The following is a 20934-nucleotide window of genomic DNA, read 5'->3' as shown; positions in this document are numbered from 1 at the left end:
TGACCCCCACATTCTATGATTTAAGCTGTTTTTTAGGGTTTTTTGAAAAAAACACCCGAATCCAAAACACACCCGAATCCGACAAAAAAAATTCGGTGAGATTTTGCCAAAACGCGGTCGAACCCAAAACACGGCCGCGGAACCGAACCCAAAACCAAAACACAAAACCCGAAAAATTTCAAGTGCACATCCCTAGTTGTAGGGAGGGGATACAGAGATGCGGGGTGGTAGGGAGGGGATACAGAGAGGCTGGGCGGCAGGGAGGGGATACAGAGACGCGGGGTGGTAGGGAGGTCATACAGAGACGCGGGGCGGTAGGGAGGGCATACAGAGACGCAGGGTGGCAGGGAGGGGATACTGAAACACAGGTCAGTAGGTAGGGGAGTCCCCAGTGAGGAAGCTGATGAAGAGAACATGGAAAGTAGTGGAGGGGGTGGACACCAGAAGGGTAGACCGGGGTGGGATTGCTCTCTCCTGGCTCACAGTTTGCCCCCGACACTCACAGCGGTGCACTCTCACCTGTGAAATTGGTGCAGCGTCCAGAGATATCTCCCTCCACAGTATCACGAACTCTGTCCGTTTAATCCCCTGTCTCTGGGCTGTCGGGCCGGCCGTGTGTCGTGGAGTTAGAGCCTCTGGGGATGGAGGGAGGCAGCGTTGGAATGTGGCGTGCGCAGGGGCGGCAACTGAATACTTGGGGCCCTCCTCTCCAAACCACCCTAGCCCCCCTCCTCAACATACATACGCATGCATTTATATATGCATTCCCCCCCCCCACACTCGTGCCGTGCGACGGCTGAAAGGGGCGTGGCTTAATTTGAAAGGGGGCATAGCCTCGCGGGTATTTTCTCTCTTGCTCCGGGGGTGTGTCCAGCTTGCCTGTAGATGCTGGCAGCCCCCGGAGACTGGAGTGTGTGTGTGTCGACTCTTCTCTGTGGCAGGAGCCGAGTGCTGCAGAGGATTATCTCACTCGGCTCCTGTCACAGCAGAGCAGGTAGTGTGCACACCGCAGGGCTGGCATCTGCGGTAATTCCGGTGGTGAAGGGCAGGGGCAGCGGCACGACCCGAACGAAGTGACAGGCTAAGGTGAGGCGGCGGGCGGCAATTGTAATACTGTATACTTCATGACCCCCCTGTCGCCGTGTCTGGATGAGCGTGGAGGGGCGGGTCTGTGTACGTGGCGCAGGGAGGGCTATGAAGCCTTCTACTGCGCCACCTGTCCCTCCTAACGTGAATGCCAGCGGCAGCAGCAGTTGTTCGCCCGGCGCCGCAGCCAGGGAGTCAGAGTTGCTGATGACGGAGGGGGTAGATGGACAGACAGCAGGAGCAGAGACTTGCTGCACATGTGGTGGGCGGGCTGTGTGACTCCGCCCACCGCTGTGACTCCATCCATCGTTAGAGGGCCAGGCACCGAGTCACATGGCTAATATATAGGAGATTGTTTGATTTATAAACTGCTATGTGACTCGATAACATTTGTCCATTTGTCTTATGTTCTATTGTTTACTCTTATTTGTTCCTTCTATTGGGCTATTGTATTTAGTTATTTTGATTCTGTATTTTATTTAGTGATGATTGTTATATCACTGTTTGGAGTACATTTACTAAGCAGTGATAAGAACGGAGAAGTGAGCCAATGGAGAAATTTCCCCATCAACCAATCAGCAGCTCTGTATCATTTTATAGTATGCAAATTATAGATGTTACTTCAGTGCTGATTGGTTGCCATGGGCAACTTCTCCACTGGCTCACTTCTCCGCTCTTATCACTGCTTAGTAAATGTACCCCTCTGTTTCTTATTGGGATGCGGTCAGGATGCCGCCGGACGGAATCCCGGCGGTCGAAATACCGACGCCGGAATCCCGACCGCTACAATCCCGACATATTCTCCCTCCGTGGGTGTCCACGACACCCATAGAGGGAGAATATAATAGTGTGCCGAGCGTAGCGAGGCACCGTTCCCGCAGCGTGGCGAGCGAAGCGAGCCCGCAAGGGGCTTCGTTCCGCTCACCACCCCTGTCGGGATTGTGTGGTCGGGATTCCGGCGTCGGTATTTCGACCGCCGGGATTCCGACCGGCGGCAATTAGTACTGATCCCTTCTTATTGACATGCTACAATAAAAAACAAACAATAAAAAACACGACTTCACAGAATGACCAAAACATTAAATAGCATGGATATAAGAGGCAGCATATGTAAATGTAAATTATATCGGCTATGCAATTCGGGAGCCATCCCACTACCTCAGACAGCCAAATTTGGTAAAAAGCATGTACAGTAGGTAAGGTTTTATGTACGGGGAAGCAGAGAAGGTAGGGAGAAGCTTTGCCCCTAGGGCACCGCCACCTAGTAACTCAGCACTGGCCCTGCACAGTTGCCTATGTAGACTCCATGTGGAAGGAAGATATGAAAGTATGTAAATATGGTTACAACAAAGCTACATGCCAGGTATAGATCCATACATATTGCTCCCAACCATCCCGGTCACATTTTAATTCACTGTGGACCAATGAACAGTTAATGCATACTTGTGCTATGATAGCACAAGTATGCAAATGCCAGAAGGGCCGATGGGCTGATCCGGTCCACAGAGAGCCGGGAAGGCTGCGCTCAACGCAGCTCCTGGCTCACTGGTTTGTTCCCCGCTGCCGCCGCCGCAGCCAGACGTGCCCCGTTTCTAAGCAATATGGGGGCGTGCCGCGAGTCCACGCCCCCTGACTCGTGACTTACCCCCATTTGCAGTGTCTGCACGCACTTTACACGGCGCGCGGCCCCTTTCACGTATGGTTGATTCTATATCGGAGTGGGAGAAGGGACCTTCTGACGTCCTGATAATGTCAATTATTATCTTTAAACATAAAGCTATACACTATTACCGTGGAGCAGCTATGGCCGCTAGACCACGTGCACGTGCTACGCACTTTGTATGCTATTTGCGTACAGAGTCCCGCACGTGGTACGCACTTGGCGTACACACGCTGCGCTGAGTGTACGGAATACACACAGCGGGCGCACACACAGTTGATAACCTTTAAACCTTGTTAATAAAGCACAGTAAGAATATACTTATACTCTAAACCTTAGTAGTCAAATACTGTAATGATGTAACGCTTAAACCTTAACAATGTGTATGCTGTTTGAGCAATTAAGACGCTAAGAGAGCCCTTTGCAGGAAAGTGAAAACACAACACCGGGTTTGGTTACAACCACAGCAGCTCTAACACCGCCGTGGATTATTCAGAGAAAAAGGGGAAAACAGTACAAGTTATACACTACAAGCTAACACAGAAATCTAACATAATAACAGAGAATAACATGAACAATGGCTACAGAGAATATACATACGTGGGGAATCTTTCGCAAGCACAACCTGGAATCCAGTCCTCAGCTATTCAGGTAGAAAGCCTTCAGAGACATGAGGCTGGCCAGACAACAGTGGTCTTTATATACACAACATACATTCACAATACAATGGTACCTGTAATCTCATTGTTCATTGGACACAGGGATGTGTCACTACATTACAGCAAAGGTCATAGGTGGATTTGAACAGGTGGGCTATGTCTTTCCCCAACTGCTCTGGTGGGAGGTATCCTCAGGATTCCCGCCGCATGTGTAATTTATTATCATCCAGTCTATATTAGCAGCAGACTCACACTCACACAGCTACCTCATTGCGCCTCTTTTTTTCTTCTTTGCGTCATGTGCTGTTTGGGGAGTGTTTTTTGGAAGGGCCATCCTGCGTGACACTGCAGTGCCACTCCTAGATGGGCCAGGTGTTTGTGTCGGCCACTAGGGTCGCTTAGCTTACTCACACAGCTACCTCATTGCGCCTCTTTTTTTCTTCTTTGCGTCATGTGCTGTTTGGGGAGTGTTTTTTGGAAGGGCCATCCAGCGTGACACTGCAGTGCCACTCCTAGATGGGCCAGGTGTTTGTGTCGGCCACTAGGGTCGCTTAGCTTACTCACACAGCTACCTCATTGCGCCTCTTTTTTTCTTCTTTGCGTCATGTGCTGTTTGGGGAGTGTTTTTTGGAAGGGCCATCCTGCGTGACACTGCAGTGCCACTCCTAGATGGGCCAGGTGTTTGTGTCGGCCACTAGGGTCGCTTAGCTTACTCACACAGCTACCTCATTGCGCCTCTTTTTTTCTTTGCGTCATGTGCTGTTTGGGGAGTGTTTTTTGGAAAGGCCATCCTGCGTGACACTGCAGTGCCACTCCTAGATGGGCCAGGTGTTTGTGTCGGCCACTAGGGTCGCTTAGCTTAGTCATTCAGCGACCTCGGTGCAAATTTTAGGACTAAAAATAATATTGTGAGGTGTGAGATATTCAGAATAGACTGAAAATGAGTGGAAATTATGGTTTTTGAGGTTAATAATACTTTGGGATCAAAATGACCCCCACATTCTATGATTTAAGCTGTTTTTTAGGGTTTTTTGAAAAAAACACCCGAATCCAAAACACACCCGAATCCGACAAAAAAAATTCGGTGAGATTTTGCCAAAACGCGGTCGAACCCAAAACACGGCCGCGGAACCGAACCCAAAACCAAAACACAAAACCAGAAAAATTTCAAGTGCACATCCCTAGTTGTAGGGAGGGGATACAGAGATGCGGGGTGGTAGGGAGGGGATACAGAGAGGCTGGGCGGCAGGGAGGGGATACAGAGACGCGGGGTGGTAGGGAGGTCATACAGAGACGCGGGGCGGTAGGGAGGGCATACAGAGACGCAGGGTGGCAGGGAGGGGATACTGAAACACAGGTCAGTAGGTAGGGGAGTCCCCAGTGAGGAAGCTGATGAAGAGAACATGGAAAGTAGTGGAGGGGGTGGACACCAGAAGGGTAGACCGGGGTGGGATTGCTCTCTCCTGGCTCACAGTTTGCCCCCGACACTCACAGCGGTGCACTCTCACCTGTGAAATTGGTGCAGCGTCCAGAGATATCTCCCTCCACAGTATCACGAACTCTGTCCGTTTAATCCCCTGTCTCTGGGCTGTCGGGCCGGCCGTGTGTCGTGGAGTTAGAGCCTCTGGGGATGGAGGGAGGCAGCGTTGGAATGTGGCGTGCGCAGGGGCGGCAACTGAATACTTGGGGCCCTCCTCTCCAAACCACCCTAGCCCCCCTCCTCAACATACATACGCATGCATTTATATATGCATTCCCCCCCCCCACACTCGTGCCGTGCGACGGCTGAAAGGGGCGTGGCTTAATTTGAAAGGGGGCATAGCCTCGCGGGTATTTTCTCTCTTGCTCCGGGGGTGTGTCCAGCTTGCCTGTAGATGCTGGCAGCCCCCGGAGACTGGAGTGTGTGTGTGTCGACTCTTCTCTGTGGCAGGAGCCGAGTGCTGCAGAGGATTATCTCACTCGGCTCCTGTCACAGCAGAGCAGGTAGTGTGCACACCGCAGGGCTGGCATCTGCGGTAATTCCGGTGGTGAAGGGCAGGGGCAGCGGCACGACCCGAACGAAGTGACAGGCTAAGGTGAGGCGGCGGGCGGCAATTGTAATACTGTATACTTCATGACCCCCCTGTCGCCGTGTCTGGATGAGCGTGGAGGGGCGGGTCTGTGTACGTGGCGCAGGGAGGGCTATGAAGCCTTCTACTGCGCCACCTGTCCCTCCTAACGTGAATGCCAGCGGCAGCAGCAGTTGTTCGCCCGGCGCCGCAGCCAGGGAGTCAGAGTTGCTGATGACGGAGGGGGTAGATGGACAGACAGCAGGAGCAGAGACTTGCTGCACATGTGGTGGGCGGGCTGTGTGACTCCGCCCACCGCTGTGACTCCATCCATCGTTAGAGGGCCAGGCACCGAGTCACATGGCTAATATATAGGAGATTGTTTGATTTATAAACTGCTATGTGACTCGATAACATTTGTCCATTTGTCTTATGTTCTATTGTTTACTCTTATTTGTTCCTTCTATTGGGCTATTGTATTTAGTTATTTTGATTCTGTATTTTATTTAGTGATGATTGTTATATCACTGTTTGGAGTACATTTACTAAGCAGTGATAAGAACGGAGAAGTGAGCCAATGGAGAAATTTCCCCATCAACCAATCAGCAGCTCTGTATCATTTTATAGTATGCAAATTATAGATGTTACTTCAGTGCTGATTGGTTGCCATGGGCAACTTCTCCACTGGCTCACTTCTCCGCTCTTATCACTGCTTAGTAAATGTACCCCTCTGTTTCTTATTGGGATGCGGTCAGGATGCCGCCGGACGGAATCCCGGCGGTCGAAATACCGACGCCGGAATCCCGACCGCTACAATCCCGACATATTCTCCCTCCGTGGGTGTCCACGACACCCATAGAGGGAGAATATAATAGTGTGCCGAGCGTAGCGAGGCACCGTTCCCGCAGCGTGGCGAGCGAAGCGAGCCCGCAAGGGGCTTCGTTCCGCTCACCACCCCTGTCGGGATTGTGTGGTCGGGATTCCGGCGTCGGTATTTCTACCGCCGGGATTCCGACCGGCGGCAATTAGTACTGATCCCTTCTTATTGACATGCTACAATAAAAAACAAACAATAAAAAACACGACTTCACAGAATGACCAAAACATTAAATAGCATGGATATAAGAGGCAGCATATGTAAATGTAAATTATATCGGCTATGCAATTCGGGAGCCATCCCACTACCTCAGACAGCCAAATTTGGTAAAAAGCATGTACAGTAGGTAAGGTTTTATGTACGGGGAAGCAGAGAAGGTAGGGAGAAGCTTTGCCCCTAGGGCACCGCCACCTAGTAACTCAGCACTGGCCCTGCACAGTTGCCTATGTAGACTCCATGTGGAAGGAAGATATGAAAGTATGTAAATATGGTTACAACAAAGCTACATGCCAGGTATAGATCCATACATATTGCTCCCAACCATCCCGGTCACATTTTAATTCACTGTGGACCAATGAACAGTTAATGCATACTTGTGCTATGATAGCACAAGTATGCAAATGCCAGAAGGGCCGATGGGCTGATCCGGTCCACAGAGAGCCGGGAAGGCTGCGCTCAACGCAGCTCCCGGCTCACTGGTTTGTTCCCCGCTGCCGCCGCCGCAGCCAGACGTGCCCCGTTTCTAAGCAATATGGGGGCGTGCCGCGAGTCCACGCCCCCTGACTCGTGACTTACCCCCATTTGCAGTGTCTGCACGCACTTTACACGGCGCGCGGCCCCTTTCACGTATGGTTGATTCTATATCGGAGTGGGAGAAGGGACCTTCTGACGTCCTGATAATGTCAATTATTATCTTTAAACATAAAGCTATACACTATTACCGTGGAGCAGCTATGGCCGCTAGACCACGTGCACGTGCTACGCACTTTGTATGCTATTTGCGTACAGAGTCCCGCACGTGGTACGCACTTGGCGTACACACGCTGCGCTGAGTGTACGGAATACACACAGCGGGCGCACACACAGTTGATAACCTTTAAACCTTGTTAATAAAGCACAGTAAGAATATACTTATACTCTAAACCTTAGTAGTCAAATACTGTAATGATGTAACGCTTAAACCTTAACAATGTGTATGCTGTTTGAGCGATTAAGACGCTAAGAGAGCCCTTTGCAGGAAAGTGAAAACACAACACCGGGTTTGGTTACAACCACAGCAGCTCTAACACCGCCGTGGATTATTCAGAGAAAAAGGGGAAAACAGTACAAGTTATACACTACAAGCTAACACAGAAATCTAACATAATAACAGAGAATAACATGAACAATGGCTACAGAGAATATACATACGTGGGGAATCTTTCGCAAGCACAACCTGGAATCCAGTCCTCAGCTATTCAGGTAGAAAGCCTTCAGAGACATGAGGCTGGCCAGACAACAGTGGTCTTTATATACACAACATACATTCACAATACAATGGTACCTGTAATCTCATTGTTCATTGGACACAGGGATGTGTCACTACATTACAGCAAAGGTCATAGGTGGATTTGAACAGGTGGGCTATGTCTTTCCCCAACTGCTCTGGTGGGAGGTATCCTCAGGATTCCCGCCGCATGTGTAATTTATTATCATCCAGTCTATATTAGCAGCAGACTCACACTCACACAGCTACCTCATTGCGCCTCTTTTTTTCTTCTTTGCGTCATGTGCTGTTTGGGGAGTGTTTTTTGGAAGGGCCATCCTGCGTGACACTGCAGTGCCACTCCTAGATGGGCCAGGTGTTTGTGTCGGCCACTAGGGTCGCTTAGCTTACTCACACAGCTACCTCATTGCGCCTCTTTTTTTCTTCTTTGCGTCATGTGCTGTTTGGGGAGTGTTTTTTGGAAGGGCCATCCAGCGTGACACTGCAGTGCCACTCCTAGATGGGCCAGGTGTTTGTGTCGGCCACTAGGGTCGCTTAGCTTACTCACACAGCTACCTCATTGCGCCTCTTTTTTTCTTCTTTGCGTCATGTGCTGTTTGGGGAGTGTTTTTTGGAAGGGCCATCCTGCGTGACACTGCAGTGCCACTCCTAGATGGGCCAGGTGTTTGTGTCGGCCACTAGGGTCGCTTAGCTTACTCACACAGCTACCTCATTGCGCCTCTTTTTTTCTTTGCGTCATGTGCTGTTTGGGGAGTGTTTTTTGGAAAGGCCATCCTGCGTGACACTGCAGTGCCACTCCTAGATGGGCCAGGTGTTTGTGTCGGCCACTAGGGTCGCTTAGCTTAGTCATTCAGCGACCTCGGTGCAAATTTTAGGACTAAAAATAATATTGTGAGGTGTGAGATATTCAGAATAGACTGAAAATGAGTGGAAATTATGGTTTTTGAGGTTAATAATACTTTGGGATCAAAATGACCCCCACATTCTATGATTTAAGCTGTTTTTTAGGGTTTTTTGAAAAAAACACCCGAATCCAAAACACACCCGAATCCGACAAAAAAAATTCGGTGAGATTTTGCCAAAACGCGGTCGAACCCAAAACACGGCCGCGGAACCGAACCCAAAACCAAAACACAAAACCCGAAAAATTTCAAGTGCACATCCCTAGTTGTAGGGAGGGGATACAGAGATGCGGGGTGGTAGGGAGGGGATACAGAGAGGCTGGGCGGCAGGGAGGGGATACAGAGACGCGGGGTGGTAGGGAGGTCATACAGAGACGCGGGGCGGTAGGGAGGGCATACAGAGACGCAGGGTGGCAGGGAGGGGATACTGAAACACAGGTCAGTAGGTAGGGGAGTCCCCAGTGAGGAAGCTGATGAAGAGAACATGGAAAGTAGTGGAGGGGGTGGACACCAGAAGGGTAGACCGGGGTGGGATTGCTCTCTCCTGGCTCACAGTTTGCCCCCGACACTCACAGCGGTGCACTCTCACCTGTGAAATTGGTGCAGCGTCCAGAGATATCTCCCTCCACAGTATCACGAACTCTGTCCGTTTAATCCCCTGTCTCTGGGCTGTCGGGCCGGCCGTGTGTCGTGGAGTTAGAGCCTCTGGGGATGGAGGGAGGCAGCGTTGGAATGTGGCGTGCGCAGGGGCGGCAACTGAATACTTGGGGCCCTCCTCTCCAAACCACCCTAGCCCCCCTCCTCAACATACATACGCATGCATTTATATATGCATTCCCCCCCCCCCACACTCGTGCCGTGCGACGGCTGAAAGGGGCGTGGCTTAATTTGAAAGGGGGCATAGCCTCGCGGGTATTTTCTCTCTTGCTCCGGGGGTGTGTCCAGCTTGCCTGTAGATGCTGGCAGCCCCCGGAGACTGGAGTGTGTGTGTGTCGACTCTTCTCTGTGGCAGGAGCCGAGTGCTGCAGAGGATTATCTCACTCGGCTCCTGTCACAGCAGAGCAGGTAGTGTGCACACCGCAGGGCTGGCATCTGCGGTAATTCCGGTGGTGAAGGGCAGGGGCAGCGGCACGACCCGAACGAAGTGACAGGCTAAGGTGAGGCGGCGGGCGGCAATTGTAATACTGTATACTTCATGACCCCCCTGTCGCCGTGTCTGGATGAGCGTGGAGGGGCGGGTCTGTGTACGTGGCGCAGGGAGGGCTATGAAGCCTTCTACTGCGCCACCTGTCCCTCCTAACGTGAATGCCAGCGGCAGCAGCAGTTGTTCGCCCGGCGCCGCAGCCAGGGAGTCAGAGTTGCTGATGACGGAGGGGGTAGATGGACAGACAGCAGGAGCAGAGACTTGCTGCACATGTGGTGGGCGGGCTGTGTGACTCCGCCCACCGCTGTGACTCCATCCATCGTTAGAGGGCCAGGCACCGAGTCACATGGCTAATATATAGGAGATTGTTTGATTTATAAACTGCTATGTGACTCGATAACATTTGTCCATTTGTCTTATGTTCTATTGTTTACTCTTATTTGTTCCTTCTATTGGGCTATTGTATTTAGTTATTTTGATTCTGTATTTTATTTAGTGATGATTGTTATATCACTGTTTGGAGTACATTTACTAAGCAGTGATAAGAACGGAGAAGTGAGCCAATGGAGAAATTTCCCCATCAACCAATCAGCAGCTCTGTATCATTTTATAGTATGCAAATTATAGATGTTACTTCAGTGCTGATTGGTTGCCATGGGCAACTTCTCCACTGGCTCACTTCTCCGCTCTTATCACTGCTTAGTAAATGTACCCCTCTGTTTCTTATTGGGATGCGGTCAGGATGCCGCCGGACGGAATCCCGGCGGTCGAAATACCGACGCCGGAATCCCGACCGCTACAATCCCGACATATTCTCCCTCCGTGGGTGTCCACGACACCCATAGAGGGAGAATATAATAGTGTGCCGAGCGTAGCGAGGCACCGTTCCCGCAGCGTGGCGAGCGAAGCGAGCCCGCAAGGGGCTTCGTTCCGCTCACCACCCCTGTCGGGATTGTGTGGTCGGGATTCCGGCGTCGGTATTTCTACCGCCGGGATTCCGACCGGCGGCAATTAGTACTGATCCCTTCTTATTGACATGCTACAATAAAAAACAAACAATAAAAAACACGACTTCACAGAATGACCAAAACATTAAATAGCATGGATATAAGAGGCAGCATATGTAAATGTAAATTATATCGGCTATGCAATTCGGGAGCCATCCCACTACCTCAGACAGCCAAATTTGGTAAAAAGCATGTACAGTAGGTAAGGTTTTATGTACGGGGAAGCAGAGAAGGTAGGGAGAAGCTTTGCCCCTAGGGCACCGCCACCTAGTAACTCAGCACTGGCCCTGCACAGTTGCCTATGTAGACTCCATGTGGAAGGAAGATATGAAAGTATGTAAATATGGTTACAACAAAGCTACATGCCAGGTATAGATCCATACATATTGCTCCCAACCATCCCGGTCACATTTTAATTCACTGTGGACCAATGAACAGTTAATGCATACTTGTGCTATGATAGCACAAGTATGCAAATGCCAGAAGGGCCGATGGGCTGATCCGGTCCACAGAGAGCCGGGAAGGCTGCGCTCAACGCAGCTCCCGGCTCACTGGTTTGTTCCCCGCTGCCGCCGCCGCAGCCAGACGTGCCCCGTTTCTAAGCAATATGGGGGCGTGCCGCGAGTCCACGCCCCCTGACTCGTGACTTACCCCCATTTGCAGTGTCTGCACGCACTTTACACGGCGCGCGGCCCCTTTCACGTATGGTTGATTCTATATCGGAGTGGGAGAAGGGACCTTCTGACGTCCTGATAATGTCAATTATTATCTTTAAACATAAAGCTATACACTATTACCGTGGAGCAGCTATGGCCGCTAGACCACGTGCACGTGCTACGCACTTTGTATGCTATTTGCGTACAGAGTCCCGCACGTGGTACGCACTTGGCGTACACACGCTGCGCTGAGTGTACGGAATACACACAGCGGGCGCACACACAGTTGATAACCTTTAAACCTTGTTAATAAAGCACAGTAAGAATATACTTATACTCTAAACCTTAGTAGTCAAATACTGTAATGATGTAACGCTTAAACCTTAACAATGTGTATGCTGTTTGAGCGATTAAGACGCTAAGAGAGCCCTTTGCAGGAAAGTGAAAACACAACACCGGGTTTGGTTACAACCACAGCAGCTCTAACACCGCCGTGGATTATTCAGAGAAAAAGGGGAAAACAGTACAAGTTATACACTACAAGCTAACACAGAAATCTAACATAATAACAGAGAATAACATGAACAATGGCTACAGAGAATATACATACGTGGGGAATCTTTCGCAAGCACAACCTGGAATCCAGTCCTCAGCTATTCAGGTAGAAAGCCTTCAGAGACATGAGGCTGGCCAGACAACAGTGGTCTTTATATACACAACATACATTCACAATACAATGGTACCTGTAATCTCATTGTTCATTGGACACAGGGATGTGTCACTACATTACAGCAAAGGTCATAGGTGGATTTGAACAGGTGGGCTATGTCTTTCCCCAACTGCTCTGGTGGGAGGTATCCTCAGGATTCCCGCCGCATGTGTAATTTACAGCAAATACAGTTAATGTTCATAATCTACTTCTGTACATAACTATATGCAGGAGCGAGCGATCCTTTCCTAACTAACACCGGAATGTTACCCTTGAAATACCCTACAGCTGGATACTAGACACCACCTTTCAACCTTTATCTGACACTTCCTATCATGCAAAGAGGAATCTCTCTGTCCAGGAACAGTTTAAACTAATCATACTGGCTGACATGGTCTAGGGCAGGCATTCCCAACCGCGGTCCTCAAGGCACACCAACAGTGCAGGTTTTAGTGATATCCAGGCTGAAGCACAGATGGTTAAATCAAAATAACTGAGCTACTAATTATGTCACCTGTGCTGAAGCCTGGATATCGCTAAAACCTGCACTGTTGGTGTGCCTTGAGGACCGTGGTTGGGAAAGCCTGGTCTAGGGGAATATTAACTACAAAATGCACTATTTGGGTTAAATATGCTACGATCGAGTCGTACGCTACACGCTCACAAACTCCGCCGTAAATACACATCTCATGCGCACGATCGCCGGAGCGATCTTACGCAACTTGCGGGTATGTGCACACACGGGGGAACAGGTGCACGAGCAGCGTGCATGTGCATGAGGGGTTAGTACAAGGGGTATGCATCATGATATTTTTTGACTTTGACAGTCCCATGGGGAGGAGCTACGTCACCAGGGAGAGGAGCTACAGCCAAACAGGGTACCCGAAAAGTACGCTCGCCACGCTTCGGGCTTGGTGGCTCACTCCGCTCCGCTTCGCTCGCCACCTAATTACTAAAGGTAATAGTTGGTGACATGGATAGTAGAGCAACTGTCCCGGAGGCCTAGCTCCTCCCCCTTGTGTCGTGGCTCCTCCCCCTGATGGAAAAGGTCCCTTAGGCCACTTGGATCTAGCCTCAACATTTCACGTATGCCAGGCCAGACGGAGTCCCCAGTCCGTCCCTGGCTATGACTGAAAGCAGAAGCCTGTCTAACATCACACATCAGCAATGCCACAATGGCATGCATAACAGATGCTCCAATATTTAATAAAACTGAGGCTTTTCTTTCAAGACCACAATAGATACACACTGACTGATCTATGACTGAATGTCTCCAGCCTCAGAACAGCCTGCACCTGGAACTGATGGGAAGGATTATATAAACTCTGTACAGCTTTGCGTCATATGGCGGTGGTATTTAAAACTAATGATATTTGCATTAGGCTATTAAATAATTCTTTGCATTCATCACATCTGTGCTATTCTTTTTATTATTATTATTATTATTATTATTATTATTAATAATAATAATAGTATTGAACGGGGGAAAAAATTTAAATATTATCCATTGCAGGGAATGGGTATTATACAGAATCTGCTACCCCAAGCAAAGGGCTTGTATTTAAAGTCTGCACATTGGAAGGAGAATCATTATGAGGGAAGATTTAAGTTAGAAGAAAGAATGGTGTCTCCAACTAACCAGGTAATCCAACAAAGACCTAACTATGGAGTTTGTATATACTCCCCAATGCCTGAGAATGTTTCCTCTGGGTTCTCTGGTTTCCTCCCACAATCCAAAAATATACTGATAGGTTACCTGGCTCCCAACGAAAATGAACCCTAGCGTGTATGTACGTGTACATGTGGTAGGGAACAGAGTGTTAGCTCCACTGGCTTAGAGATTGATACAAATGGCCATATAGTCTAAAGGGCCCTACAGACATGCCGATCCGCCGCCGAGCTGCCCGACGGCGGATACGGCCGATGGGCGACCCGGCGGGGGGGGGGGGGGGCAGTGACGGAGGGAGTGAAGTTTCTTCATCCCCCCCGTCACGCAGCTCCATTGAAGTGCAGGCAAATATGGACGAGGTCGTCCATATTGGCCTGCATGCACAGCCGACGGGGAACCAGCGATGAACGAGCACGGGGCCGCGCATCGTTCATCGTTGGAGCCTCCACACTGAAAGATATGAACGAGTTCTCGTTCATTTATGAATGAGATCGTTCATATCTTTCAAACAAACGGCATGTGTGTAGGGCCTATAAGTAAAGCGCAGCAGAATATGCGTGCGCCATATAAATAACTGATAATAATAATAATAGTAATAATAAAATACTACTGGAATGAGGTTACTTGCTGCCATCCACTTGCATTTAATGCTAGGGGCTATAGTCCTGATTCAGGTTTGTAACTAAAGCAATAAAGCACCCAACTGGTCAAAACCATGCTGTACTGCAGGTGGGGCAGATGTAACATGGGGATGTGGTCAAGATGCCAACTGTCAAGATCCCGGCAGTCGAAATACACACACGCTGGAATCCCGACACCCGATGTCGGGACTCTGTATGGGCCAGAAGACCGACGCCGGAATCTCGAAGGCCAGCATCCCGACAATAAGTATGCATTCAAAGTTAGGTTTAGGACCAGGGGAGAGGGTGGGTTAGGCTGCGGGGAGGGTGGGTTAGGTTTAGGCAGCAGGGATGGACAGATAGGTTTAGGCATCTCCGGGGGAGGTGGGGGGGGTTAAGGTTAGGCACTAAGGGGGGAGATTAGGGTTAAGTTGCGGGTAGGGAGGGTTAGGGGGGTGGGGTGAGGGTAGAACACTTCTTCCTCACTCCTGTCTGTGTTTTGAACTTCGGGGTCCCGGCGTTGGTATTTTGACCGCCGGGATTCTGTGCGGCGGGATAACATACTGATTCCGTCACGAGCAGAGAGATTTAGATTTGGGTGTGGTGTGTTTAAACTGAAAGTCAAATTGCAGTGTTAAAAAAAAGCAGCCAGTATTTACCCTGCACAGAAACAATATAACCCACCCAAACCTAAATCTCTCTGCACGTTACATCTGCCCCACCTGCAGTGCAACATGGTTTTGCCCAGTTGTGTGCTTTATTTGCATTGCTTACAAACCTGAATCAGTCCTATATTACACAACAATGTCTTTTTTTACTAACATACCCTCCTGACCCATGGCCAACATTTCTGGCTGATCATATCATACAACCCATTAAGAACCTAGCAATCTGGCGGACCATTATGCAATAGGTAGCATCTATCCTTGTGTATCAATGCCTTTTTCCCTATAGATTGTAAGCTTGCGAGCAGGGCCTTCCTACCTCTATGTCTGTCTGTTTTTACCCAGTTTTGTTGCTGTTCTAATTGTAAAGCGCAACGGAATATGCTGCGCTATATATAAAACTGTTAATAAATAAATAACAGTGTGGCCCACTGTCAGCGACTCCTTTTGTTTAGGCTCTAGCAAAACAAAACGGTTCTGACAACTTTCCATAATCCTGTTTTCATACTGCTCCCTCAGCGTCATGGTTGTGACCAGGCTACAGTTGTTGATGCCCATACTAGGACACTGATGTGCACTGCCATTTCCAAGTATATAAATAAAATGAACTGCATCTTTTTGTGTTCAAACCGCAATAAAGTAGTTCTTTAGTTCTATTTGTTTCCAAGTTTGTTTATTGAATACCTCAAAGAAATGGCAGAACCAGAAATACAATCAGAAGTCTAAACTGCAGAACAATTCACATTCAGGAAAACATTAGGTTTGTTCTGGGACACATGGGAGCCTGAGGTAGGTAGAGCTGTAGTGTATCACACAAGGATACAAGTTCAGTCCTGCCATGGGACGTCTGGCTCCGGCTGAGCTTTTATTCAAGAGGCGAGGCTTACGGAATGTACAGATTGAAAAAAATCCAGATGTGCTTATTTGGCAGTCCTGAGAAAGACGCACACAGACACACAAAGAACACAGCCGAAAACTCTCAGAAGGGCCGGTATAGAGACGCAATGGGATATCTGCTAGTAATACATCCTCATCTCATCTTCTCCAGCTGCTTATTCCTGCGACATGCCCAGCCTTGCAGATAATCAGCACCTTTGTGGGAGATTCGGTAGCTGTCACTGGCTGCTCAGGGGGCTTTCTACAGAGGATTTCATGCTTTCTGCCACATCACTGACAGGACGGACATTTGCTTCACACAGACCCAGGAGAACACAGTTGTGCTACCTGGAGATTTGCAAGTTGGCCATGATACTTGAGTCAGATCCGCAAGGGAATGTGACAGATCAGTTGTCGGATTGTCAAGTGGAAATATGTAATCAGGAAAATTGATCTAAAATGGACATTTGTGCCAAAGGAAAACTTTCAAATTTTTATTTTTCTTCTTCTTTTTATTTTTTTTAAAAAGTTTAAATAATTTCAGGTTTCCAAAACCTGAAATATTAAATGTGCTCATATATTTCCCTTTATAACCAGTTTCTAACGACACAAAGCAATATACAGATGTACAAGTTTATATATTACAGTATGGTCATACAAGTGGAGTCACATGGGGATACATATTCCCGAGACTGATATCTGGTATTTCCCATAACAGCTGCAGGACGCGGTCACTCTGGACGTCTGGTAAGTGCACCTGATAATGACAGGTAGCAGTTCTCAGTATTTAGGGACCCATTTAATAATGAGTGATATGCTTGTTATCACTCGTTACTAATCTTATATGGTGCCCCAACCAATCAGCTCATAGCTGTCAGTTTTCAAACACAGCCTGTAAAATGACAGGAGCTGATTTGTTGGAGCACCATATAGGATTGTAACAGTGATAACAAGCATATTACTTATTATTAAATGGGGCCCTTAATGTTTCATTGTGATGTAACTCATGCAACCAGGCTTGGACTGGCCCACAGGGGTACAGGGAAACCACCGGTGGGTCCCACTGCCTGGGGGCCCACCTCTTTATCTAGGGATCGGGTTCCAGACTGTGCACATGAATTATACATTATACATATGTTACCTTATACTGGACTATGGTGTACTTTCTACAGTGCATTGCTGTTATTAATCTCCTATTAATCTGGTACATTATCATGCATGCAGCAGCTGAATTTACTGTATATATTTTTGAAGGGGACCAAAAGTTGCACTCTAATGGTTACACCCCTAACATGGGCCCCTCCCACTGCATTTCCCCGGTGGGCCCTACATGTCCCAGTCCGACACTGCATGCAACCAAGCAAATATAAACATTATTGAGCTGATGGTGAAGAGGCTGCATTCAGCATGTCTGTTACAATAACAATACACAGTTTTCTTTACTGTCCTGGCATCAAATATGGCTCTACATACAGTATTTCTCTTAGCTCCAGATCTGACAATGCAATTTAGTCTTGGCACCAGGAATGACTCTGCATATTAAACATAGCTCTGTGGTTCTGATCGTCTTATTTGTCATCAGATATGGCTGTGCGCATTAGTGTTGGCCAATGCCGGGACAGGGTGGCACTAAGCCCTGTGCCGATCCCGCTCCCTGAGTACATGACATCATGGACTGAGGGGGCGGGGCAGTCACCATCGGGAAGTTCGGCACAGCCAGCAGCATTCTTAGGACGCTCTGAGCAGTTGAACAGTCTGTAGTGTACGTGCCCAGTGAGTCCTTCACAGCAGTAATACCAGCTACAGAGTGCCATTTCCAGCTAGCCAGATTCAGGGGCCGTGGGACACTAAAGGTGCATATACACGGTGAGATCCTTCCTATGGCCGATTTTGACTATGCAATTTCCCATAAACTCCCCCAGAGCCCACATAACACAGATTTTGACTATCTGTATTTTCGATTTTGACTATGTACGATTTTGACTAAGTGCCAGTTTGGACTATACTTTGTACTAGATTGATCGAATCGGTATCGCAAGCGGCATAACACCTTCCGATTTGCACTAACTTTCCTTCCGATTATGACTATATAGTCAAAATCGAAAGGATTTATCTCACCGTGTGTACGCACCTAAACAGTGCCTTCCCCGTCAGGGCCATCTTAACGTGTAGGCACACTTGGCAGCTGCCAGGGGCCCCACAATTTTAGGGACCTTCAAACAGGGGTGGGTGGTTGTCACACAATTAGCCTGTAATAGCCATGTGTGTAAAGGAAATAGTATATGGTTTAGTAGATGGTATACCATTACATACCATAGATGTGCATTAGAAATACATCACATTTTCCCTTCTTTTTACTTCCATTCAATGAATGGATAGTCTTTTGGTAATTTATTGTAAAATGTAACACAGTAACAGAAATGTTTTAGAGTAGTGTTTTATAAGCAGTACTCCAAATATAAGATGTGTATTTAAGGGCCTAATTCAGATCTGATTGCAGCAGCAAATTTGTTAGCTAGTGGGCAAAATCATGGGGCTAATTCAGACCTGATCGCCGCTGTGCGATCAGGTCTGAGCTGCGCTTGCCATAGGCAAATGCAGGGGGGGGGGGTTCCGGTTGCTCGGAAACCCCCCTCCTCTCATGCCCAGTGGTAACAGCTTCTTCTACCAAGTTTGCTATGTGTGCGGATCTGAGTCCTCAATCAGTGCACTGGACTAGAGAGTAGCTGCCAGGAAGAGGATAGAGGAGCCTTACCATGTGATGGGAGAATGTGTGCTTAGAAAGTGCAGCAGTGGTACTTTTATGTTTGTGTAATTTTTTTATTATGGTATGTTTAACCTTTTTCTGACCACTTAGTTATATTTTTTAATTATGTTTGCTACAGCCTATATTAGAGACCAATCAACAGTGTTAAATATTTACACAGTAATCCCTGCAGTATCCAGTGAATAAAAAGACCATAGATTACATTAATGGCCAGGGTTGTTACTAGGGTCTTCTGCCGCTCCCTCAGACTCCTGCACTTGTTCCAGTGTTCCGCAGAATGAGAAATTGCGAATTGCATTTGGAAACCCCCCTTTAGGAATCCTGCATTTGCCACTGCTTGCGTATGCACCGCAATGTGCAGGCGCAACGGGGAGCGCGGGATGGTATGGAAAATCCGATCGCACCGGCGATCCCAAGAAGATTGACAGGAAGAGGGCGTTTGTGGGTGGCAACTGACCGTTTTCAGGGAGTGTCCGGAAAAACGCAGGAGGGACCCGGCATTTTGTGGGAGGATTCGTGACGTCAGCTCCGGCCCCGATCATCGCATCGGCTGAGTAAGTTCTAGGCTGTGCAGAGACTGCATAAACCCTGTAGGCGGCGACTACCTGACCGCAGGGATGCAAATAATGCACCCTAGCAATCAGGTTTGAATTACCCCCCATATGCACTGCAGGGGAGCAGATATAACATGTGCAGAGACAGTTAGATTTGGGTGGGTTATATTGTTTCTGTGCAGGGTAAATACTGGCTGCTTTATTTTTACACAGCAATTTAGATTTCAGTTTGAACACGCCCCACCCAAATCTGGGAGTCAGTCAATTGACCACCTTGCTGGATCCCAGCGGTCAGGATACCGACGCCGGAATCCCGACACCAGCTGAAATACCAGCGGTCGGAGTCCTGACCGCCGGCTGCTTACCCCTCTTGGGTGGTGGTCCACGCCACCACCCGGAGGGGAATAGAAACCTGTGGCGACCGCTGGGCCCGAAGCTTGACAAGCGCAGTGAGCCCGCGAGGGGACATGCTGCGCTCGCTGCCGGGATACCGGCTGTCGGGCTCCCGCCACCGGGATCTCATACTGATCCCCCCAAATCTAACTCTCTCTGCACATGTTATATTTGCCCCCCCCTGCAGTGCACATGGTTTTGCCCATTAGCTAACACATTTGCTGCTGTGATCAGATCTGAATTAGGCCCTTAGTATTCTCTGCAGATTTATAATCTCTCGGACTCGTGTAGAGTTGGATGCAAAATGTGCTTTTCTGTACTGCACTGCAGTAGTAATAAATAGCAGAAGATTAGGTGGCAAAATTATTATTCCATGGGTTCCCAGCATGCTCTGTTTGCCATTAAAAGGTTGCGTATACTGGCACATGTAAATCTCGTCATGGCATCCTGGGACTGCTGAAACATGCAGTGCACCAGGATAAAATGCAATCATAAATTCAATGTGATTTTACTACACAGTGCAGACTCTGGTGTACACACCTTTACAATCTACTTTCCATCCATGAAACTCATTGTCTAATATCTGCCGGAAAGACACAATGATGGTGGTGCTGCTGCTGGGGGAACATCGGACAGAACAGTGGATCGCATTGTACACGCTCCACTTTTTGCCTGATATTGTACCAGTGAATTTGATGAAAATTAAACTGCACATAACACCTGACCTTAGATGTGACCTGTTTTTCTCTGACAGATCATGACAGGAGGTGAGTACATACTCTTACCGCTGAACGGGTCGGGAATTGAAAGAACGGCTCGACCACTGTATAGGTGTGTATCCAGCTTCAGATAGTGAGAGATAGTGGAGAAGTTGCCCATGGCAACCAATACACTTCTGGCTATCAGTCCTCTAGTCTACAAAGTTACAGTAGCTGGTTAGTTTCTATGGGCAACTGTTCCACTTTATCTCTCTCTCTCTCTTGTTTGATACATCTTAGGAGCTGGTTGACTTTATCTCTTTTCAAGGCTTAGTACATAGACCTCACAGACGGCAAAATGACAGGCAGGGGCTGAATAGTTAGTACTTTATCTCTCTCTACTTTATCTCTCTCCAAGCTTTGATAAATCTCCCCCAAATAACCACCACTACCAAGGT

General features: G+C 48.5%; 1 protein-coding gene across 3 annotated transcripts in view; it reads left to right on the top strand.

Moving 5' to 3' along the window:
- Positions 1-20934, top strand: part of B3GNT9 (UDP-GlcNAc:betaGal beta-1,3-N-acetylglucosaminyltransferase 9) — an 86509-nt gene that overhangs the window by 28876 nt on the left and 36699 nt on the right. For 2 of the 3 annotated variants that reach the window (XM_063945424.1, XM_063945426.1), the window contains exon 1: positions 16085-16811. The exons of the other annotated variant lie outside the window; for it this stretch is intronic. The gene's annotated coding sequence lies outside the window, so the exon portion shown is untranslated. Of the gene's footprint in view, positions 1-16084; positions 16812-20934 lie in introns of those variants that run through there. 3 annotated transcript variants of the gene reach the window in all.

The sequence above is a fragment of the Pseudophryne corroboree genome, chromosome 11 (assembly GCF_028390025.1).
Source record: "Pseudophryne corroboree isolate aPseCor3 chromosome 11, aPseCor3.hap2, whole genome shotgun sequence".
NCBI classification, from domain to species: Eukaryota; Metazoa; Chordata; class Amphibia; order Anura; family Myobatrachidae; genus Pseudophryne; species Pseudophryne corroboree.
This window is presented reverse-complemented; position numbering and strand designations above follow the sequence as displayed.